The sequence below is a fragment of the Diadema antillarum genome, unplaced genomic scaffold (genome assembly GCF_040938485.1).
Source record: "Diadema antillarum isolate AM-2024a unplaced genomic scaffold, OU_Dant_1.0 seq00000398_RagTag, whole genome shotgun sequence".
Classification (NCBI taxonomy): domain Eukaryota; kingdom Metazoa; phylum Echinodermata; class Echinoidea; order Diadematoida; family Diadematidae; genus Diadema; species Diadema antillarum.
Window position 1 is genome coordinate 1,766,273 of NW_027271389.1, and position 8,893 is coordinate 1,775,165.

Below are 8,893 nucleotides of genomic sequence, written 5' to 3' on the forward strand. Positions count from 1 at the left end.
ATATCATGAATTGAGCTAACTCTCTAAGTTTTAGGTGGGGGTATCAATTACATCCAGTTCGAGTTGAAAATATTGGCCCAAGAAGGCCTTATGTGTGTCATTTGAATATTCAAATGATCCGAATTTCACATGCTTGTATCATCACTTGCAATAGCATTGATCAAAAGAAAGAGTATAATCTTTTTTTATGTGAACATTTTACAACCAGACTGGATGATCTATGTTGAATATTTGAATTACACAGCTGAGTAGGCAATTCAATTTGAACATTTGAATGATAGAGCCAAGAAGATATAATACTAGTATCAATTTCATTTGAAAATTCAACTTGATAGTGCCAAGAAGGCCAAAGGTATTCAGAGTGAGTATTTAAATTTGATATTTTAGCCTACAATAGCCATAATGTATCTCATTTGCATAGATAATCAAAGAACCAACTGACAGGGTCAAAGGTATTCCATTTTGATACTTATATTGTAGAGATGAGGCTTTCATTACATGTAATAGAATTATTGTGTTTTGTTGTGACAGACAGAATTTATTAAATATTTTGATCAACCTAGTAGCACGTGACTGTCTTTCACCTACTTACATTACTGTGTTATTTTGTGCGATTGAATGTGGAGAGTGTGAAATGATGTCGAGGTATCGACACTTCAAATTGTTAATAAGTTGGCATCACTTGGAATTTATTTCTCACCCTGAAGCGTTGAATCAACACTTCTGTGGTGTCAAATAAACACCAAATAATGCAAACTTATAACACTTTGAAGTGTTAGAATAACACCATGACAGGTGTTGGGGTATAGATTCTAACAACAAATAGTGTTGAAGTTACACCGTCATTGGTGTTAAAGGGTGTCAAAAGAACACCAAAGTGGTGTCAACTTATCAATAATCTAAGCAACACCAAAGCTGGTGTTGGTATATTTTAACACCACGGGTGTTGAACTTACACCATAACTGGTGTTGGGATGTCAAATGAACACCATTATGGTGTCAACTTCTTAACACTCTCTTAAGTGTTGAAAAAACACCGAGGCTGGTGTTGGTATATTTTTACACCCTTTAACACCCATGGGTGTTGGATATTTTAACACCAGAGACGGTGTTACTTCAACACCAGATGGTGTGGTCCTTTATTGAAGTTCGGCCGGTGTTAGATTCAACACCAGTGGTGTTAAATCTAACACCACTGTTTTTGCAGTGCACACACACAAACACATACAATTAAACAAACATCTACATAATCATAACTCTTCAATACACTACCATAGGATTAGCAGATCTATAATTTCAGTTGTTTTTTAATGAATTGAAATTGTGTTACTTTATTGCAGTTAAATATTTATTTATATTGATGATTTTGCAGTTCATTTAAGACGTCTAATAATGGTCATTAAATTGTTTTATTTTAATTTTTAGTTATTGTTTAATGATTTATATATTCTACAGCTAACTGTGTATATATTACTTATGCAAACTTTTTATGTTCTGTACCGTACATTTATGTGTTGTTTTTAAAAAGGGCCTTGCTGAAAACCAGACCTTGCTGAGCAAGCAACCCTTTCAAAATATGTGAAATAAATAAATAAATAAACAAATAAATAAATAAACTGTGATAATGAGGGTCAATTAGGACCAACTTCCAGCAGTTTCTATAGAGCTATACGTCTGAAAATGACTTTAACGATTCAAGCTTTTAAATCACGCGTGTTTGGGTTCTCATCAGTGCCGCTGTCCATCCAACGATAGCGCCCCCTATGACAAAGTCACTGGAAAGATGACAAAAGGAGTAGAATTCTGAAAATTTTGAACGAGAATGTTATGTTGATATCATCGTATACTAATTTATAAATTACAATGCATGGATACCACGCAGGCTTAAGGCACTATTGTGTAGAATCATGGGAAGCAAATGGAAAGGGGTAAACGTAAACAAAGCGTACACGGGCAACGTTATCCTCATCATTCAAGCTTTTCACCTATTTATTAAAATGATCATTGTGAAGAAGGCAATTAACCAAAATCAGCACGAAGATGACACTTTACGCACAGTTTCGAGACATAGGCCTATTGCTGTCATCAACTTTGCATGTTTTTCACCTTCAGAAAATACTGTCTGCGCCACCACGTCACCTGTAGTAAGTTAATTGTCACTGCCTGAAATTAGTTTGGTTTCAGTTTTTTTAATACTTTGTTTTATTTTGTTTTGTTTTGCTTTGTTTTGTTTTTGTTTATTTGGGCGTGTTTATCAATTATATGAACTTGAACTTATATACCCATTGTCTCTCGATGTATACCCCCTTTCGGAATATGTGAGTAATTTAATACTACACAATACTTATGCATTTAGACAGTCATAGGCCCTATATGCTTTGAAGAGCAAATTACGTATTATACAGCACAATCCAATAATGGCAGTCAACAGTGCACAATGGAACTAATGCATATATATTTATGGCCTATGTAATTATTTAGTATAAGGATAAAACTTATAAACAGAATAACAGACTCAAGCAACAATCATTTTCTTAGAGGTGCTTACTTTATAATCATATGTAGAAACAATGACGTTTACAAACTCGACTTGTTTCGATAAACTTGTTTTACCTTCTTTTTTCGAGTATATATCATTCAAACAGCAGCGCAGCATAATCTGAAATACAATTGATTAGAGTACAGCGTGGGATAGATTCCACCCTGTTTTCCAATATAGAATATTCTATCTGGTACAAAGTGCGTTCATTGTCTTAAGTTACATCTAGTGCATAGAGATATACATTGTAGTATGGATAGTTTCACAACGCATTTTACACAAATTTGGCGATGATCGGCATCATTGTACATAACTTTTTTTATCGAGTATGATTCTAAGAAAGAATACCCGTATACTTCATAGGCCTATGGTCCAAGAGCTATCACTTTAGCTTTTGTAACTGCGCCTGTTGACATGTTAACTAGTCTTTTATCATAACAATGTCTTACGACTTCCAAAATTCAAGCCTCATATTTTTATCATAAACATTCTCTCTCCATCTCTTGAGTATCATAACTTGGCAAAAAGTATCTTTTACCATTTCAAAACAATCATTATGCAGATTGAGACTGACTAGTGTTTTCTTTCAGACTAACTAACAGACGTTACACCGATCAAAATCATTGAATTGTGAGCTTTGAGTCCCCCCCCCCCCCCCCACCAAAAAAAAGAAAAAGAAAGAAAGATAGTAACAAACAAACAAAACAAATAAACGAACATAGCAGGTTAAATGCTTACTTATCCACTGAGATTCCCGGCTTCAATTAAATTCTAGTCTGAGATTTGGAGATTTAGAGCTGAATGGTTATAGGCCTACCAGTACGACATGACCACTGGTTAAGGAAAATCATAATTATACAAATGCGGAATTTATTAGACGTCCAGGTACGGTATATTATTTCCTATATTGACAATCTGGCACACAAGCGCGGGAAATCTTGCACAAGGAGCTTGAACTTGCTGCGTCACAGTGCTGGTGGTGGTGCTGGTGGTGGTGGCAGATGCAGAGGCTAGGCATGCACCCATACCCTGGTTCGTCTGCTGCTTTTTGTGTATGGATCTTTGATGTAAACATCCGCACATCCCTCACGCTCAAGCACGCAGCCTACAAGTATACTCATAGTCATACAATGTCATGACGTATCATTGGTCATATCAGCGTTAGAGAGTCCCATTTCGCCGATTTGTAAGTACAATGTTGCCATCATTTGTTTAGATTTTTGGTTTCAGTGTCTGTATTTCACGTTTAGCAAGCTGTTCCTGAAGTATAGGACTAGAAATTGATTTGTCCAGTGCTGTGGTCCCAATCGATTGCACGACTGTACCATAGTCCCATGCGTAGTATTTATTGTTCTGCTTTGTGTGCCCATAAATACAGCCATGGCATGGGATGGTATTGCTGAGTGGGAACGAACTCCGAATGTTGTTGGGCGGAATTAGGAATCAAGTTAGATATACTAGTAACGTTAGGGCGTACTGTCTTAAATGCCACTAATCCCTATTAGCAGCAGTGCCAGTAATCCTATTAACACAGTAAGTTAAATTAAGTTCAAGCATTTCCAACCCTGTTCTAAATCTAGACGCGTCTAGTTTTAAAAGATGAGTGCCAGAGTGGCTGTCAGTGTCAGTGAGTGTAACATCAGAAAATATCACAGCCTAAAGCTAACATCATACCGGGGGCGGTAGCACGTACATTGTACTGACACTAACACATCACTAACACAGACGAAATGATGATAGTGGTACTCACTTTACCTCTGCCCACCGTTAACAGTTTTGTAGGTGTTTAACATAAAAGGTTCTGTTTACCTTTGGCAGCAGTGATTTAAAAAATGTTCACATCAAGATATCACTTTTGATGCATATGTGTAGGTCAGTTGTACGGTATCACAAAACATCCTACAATTTTTGCAATAAAGCCTAAAATATAAGGAATTATCACTATTTTTCTCATTAAACCATAACTCTAGACAGTATAGTCTGGAAACATTTTTATTATAACTATTGTTCTTCTTCTTGATTGTTCTTCCTTCGGTATTCGGAGATCAGCGGTTATCCGTGTCGAGCTGTGATGTAAGGTTTAGGCGTACAAGGTGAATTTTAAGAATGTATCGGAGGCAGTGGGTCATAATGTCAGCAGAGAGAGAGGTAGGTAATGAGAGGAAGGGGAACAGAATGCTAGTGGTAAAGATGGAGATGTCATTTGCTGTGAAATCCTGGATGACCTGGTCTGGAGGGTTGAGTGCACTGATGTGCTGGATCAAAGCAGCTCTGTGGGTTTGAAGGGTTGGAAAGGAGGCAACAAAGTGGGTTGTGTTCTCCTCCTCCGCTCCACAGAGTCTACAGATGGGGGTGGAGGACTTGCCTATGGTCATCAGGCAGTACTGTGTTGGGTAGGTGCCAGTTGCGAGCTGGGAGCGGAGTCTTGAGGCGTTACGGAGGTGTGGAGGAAGGGAAGCTGGAAACAGACTAGGAGGGGTCGGAAGGTTTCTACATTGTTTCCATAGAACAAGGGAGTGCCTAGTATCTATGGCAAAGCGAATCTGTGCAATGTGGTGATTGTGGACAGCTCGACGACACGGCCTTCTCCAGCTTGGGTAGTCGAAGTTGGGTGTGTCTGAGAGGAGAGGGGGTAAATTGAGCTTGGCAAGAAGCTGCTTCCAGGAGGGGGTGGAGGGGGTGTTGCTTGCAAGCGCATGAAGGAGGATCCTGTGCTCGAATCTGTCTGAAGGCAGTGTGACTAGTTGTCCTAGGGAGAGGATAGTGAAGAGATCAGCATGAAGGGAGAGAGGAAGGATACCTGTCAGAAGGAACACAGCTTCATTCGCAGCACTTTTGGGGAGGCCAAGGAGTTTCTTGAAGAGGAGAGCCTGTGCGGAGTCAAGCTTTTCCCGAGAACGTTTGTTGAGCTTCACTACGGCAATCCCATACAACATCCTGGGGATACAGTAAGCGCACCAGAGCTTTGCAATGTTGGGTGGCCAGAAGTTATTCCGCGAGGCTGAACCTCCAATGAGGGAAAATAGTGTATTATATCCCTTGGTGATGATGTTGGGAGCCGGGTCTGCAGGTTGTGTTGATTTGGTGATGCCTAGGTGGGGATGTTGGTTGACTTCCTGAATTTGTTCATTGTTCAGATGCCAGGTGTGAGTATTGTAGCATTTGTGGCTGAAGACTAAGATGGCACTCTTTGTTGGGTTAATCTTGTATTTCCAGGTGGTGGCATAGGTTTGGGTAGTGTTGAGCATCCTTTGCAGCTCCTCTGCTGACGAGGCAATCAGGGCAACGTCATCTGCCAGGACAACTACCCCAGCATACAGATTATGGAAGTGGCAGCCCAGGTCTTCAGCTCTCAGCACCTTTATGAGCCCATCTATGAAGACGTATAGAAGAGGGGAGAGGATTCCTCCTTGTTGAACTCCTTTCTGTAGTGGAAAAGTGGAGCTGACATCACCTGTCCACAGGACCCGACTAGCTGCTCTTTTGTACATTTCCGCAAGAGTGCTATGAGCTTCAGATGGGATTGGTGTGGTGGAGAGCTTCTGGAATAAGCCAGAATGCCATACACAGTCAAAGGCTTTGGCTGCATCCAGGAGTGCTAGGTATGGTATGTTGGCTTATTTTGGACAGAGTTGAGTTCTAAGATCAGCTGGAGGGTGATTGATGTTAGCACACAGGATCTGGTCGCTTGGAATCCAAACTGGAGTTCATCTGGGATACTGGCTCCTGTTAAAGAGTCTTCAATCCTCGGCTTCAGAGTTGTTTCAAGTAGCTTAGACAGCGTTGGGGTCAGCGAGATTCCTCTGTAGCTGGACGGGTTATTAACCGGTTTGTTTCCTCCTTTGTGCAGTGGGATGATGAGAGCCTCTTTCAGAGAAACAGGAAGATGTCCTAGTCTGATGGAGTTCTGGAGCAAAAGGAGAAGCAGCCTGTGGAGGATTTGACCTGAGTGGACCAGGTGCTCAGTGGCAATGTTGTCGAGACCTGGAGCTTTGCCTGTCTTGAGCTTCAGAATGGCATCATCAACATGGCGTGAAGTGAGAGTGAGAGTGTCATCCCCTATCGTTATCAAACACAACACTATTACATTCACATCACCGTATAATGCTGATCCTGAGGTGACCAGCCCGCACGCATGATGGTTTACCGCGAATATAACATTCTACTAACAAGTTACACTGCTTCCGTTAACATATCAGGGTTCTGTACTAACCCACAATTCTGGAAGAAACAATATTCAAATTGTGTTCACATTACATTCTTTTCACAATTTCAGCCGCATCTCCACGTTATTGCAATTCATGTCTACTGGGGTGCCATGCACCCGCCCACTTCATCTCTCGCCTGCGTCGTCCAAAGTCACAAATTCATTGTTAACAATTTCTCGCTTCCAGCACATAACCTCGTGGGTAGAGTGTCCGTGGATGCGAGGTTTCGAGGTTGAGGTGGAACGCACTATCCCTGTTCCAGCTCCAAAATGTCGCGAGGGACCCGCGTTCCGCAGTCACAGGCGTCCAAAGGCTCTCCCTAGCGAGGGGCGGACACAGTCGCTCTGCTGGGAATGCGTTGGCTTGGAGTGGACTCGACCTTAGCGCCATCGATGACCGGTGTAATATGAGCAAAATGCCTCTTCGCCTTGTCTGAGCTGTAAAGCTGGAGGCTGTTGAAGTACGACTTCTGGCAGCAAACAAAATTTGAGCTCTGGCTAAACAGTATACAGGCTGACAGTAAGGTGGACGGCTCCTGGCCGCAAACGAAACTGAGCTCCGGCTAAAATATCGTGCCAACTGGCACCTGGGTGTGGCAGGTAGGTTTCCTGCCACGGAGCTGGATCAGTGTGTTCTCGATGAAATCAAAATGGTATCTGCAATTTTTGTGTTTAATTCACTACTGCCTTATTGCAAACAGAAAGTTGGTTCTTTTTTTCTTGAATGTATGTAAAAAAAAAAAAATGTCTCAATGTCACACAGATACATAGCCAACAGTAATAAATGATGATCATGAAAAAAAGTTACATGTATGATTTTAAAGATGTATTTCATTTTATAATCTGTAGTTCCCTAAAAGTGATATAAACATGATAGAAACATTTGTAACATCACCAAAATATGATTTGAAAATATCCTGACATCATAGTTCCCTAATTTGTTTTAATCAGCTGTATTTCAATATTATGCCCATAGACACTTGCCCGAGTATACTCGGGACTCGTCCTCAATGGGTTAATAACAAACATCTCAGGATCAACAATGATCATGTCTCTGTAAATGAACCACCACTCCTGTTTGCTGTAATCACAGCTGGGCTCTCTCCGTGACTTTCACTGCCGCTTGCATTCATCAGGGAAGTCCCTTTGGATCACATTGGCTGGTACTGCCAGCCTACCACCACAGGGGCCCCTCACCCTTGGCCCGTTGCTCCTCCCATCCCCTGCTGTCCCTTCCTTCCTTTTCCACTTGTTTTCCTCCTCCACTGCGTTCTCCTCCCCATCTGTCGTGCAGTGGTTGCCGCTGCTGTGGCCTGCCTCCTCATCCTCCATGTCTATCACCTTGCTGGTGATGGAAACAACCCTCTTCCTTGGGGGCTTGTCGTCGTCGGCCGGGGGAATAATAACTCGATCACACTCGTGCCATTCACTTTTATGTACACTTTATTAAAACAATTTGTGAAGTATTTACAGAATCGAAATCAAGGGGTTGTGACCAACATAAACTACAAAGTCAAAATTCTGTGTGAGATTAATTAAATTGTAACACCACCTATGTTCCACAACTGTATGAACGGGACCCTGGCTTGGTCCGGTTTCACCTGTGATTTTGACTTATCACTTTATCCCAAATAGTAATGACGACTTCACTATCGAATCGCTATCACTATCAATATCGCTATCGCTATCGCTATCAATATCACTGTCGCTATTGTTATCAAACACAACACTATTATATTCACATCACCGTATAGTGCTGATCCTGAGGTGACCAGCCCGCATGCACAACGGTTTACCGCGGTTATAACATCCTACTAACAAGTTACACTGCTTCCGTTAACATAATATCAGGGTTCTGTACTAACCCACAATTCTGGAATAACAATATTCAAATTGTGTTCACATTACATTCTTCTCACAATTTCAGCCGCATGTCCACGTTATTACAATTCATGTCTACCGGGGTGCCGTGCATCCGCCCGGTTCATCTCTCATCTGCATCGTCCAAAGTCACAAATTCATTGTTAACAATTTCTCGCTTCCAGCACATAACCTCGTGGGTAGATCGTCCGTGGATGCGAGGTTTCGAGGTTGAGGTGGAACGCACTATCCCTGTTCCAGCTCCAAAATGTCGCGAGGGACCCGCG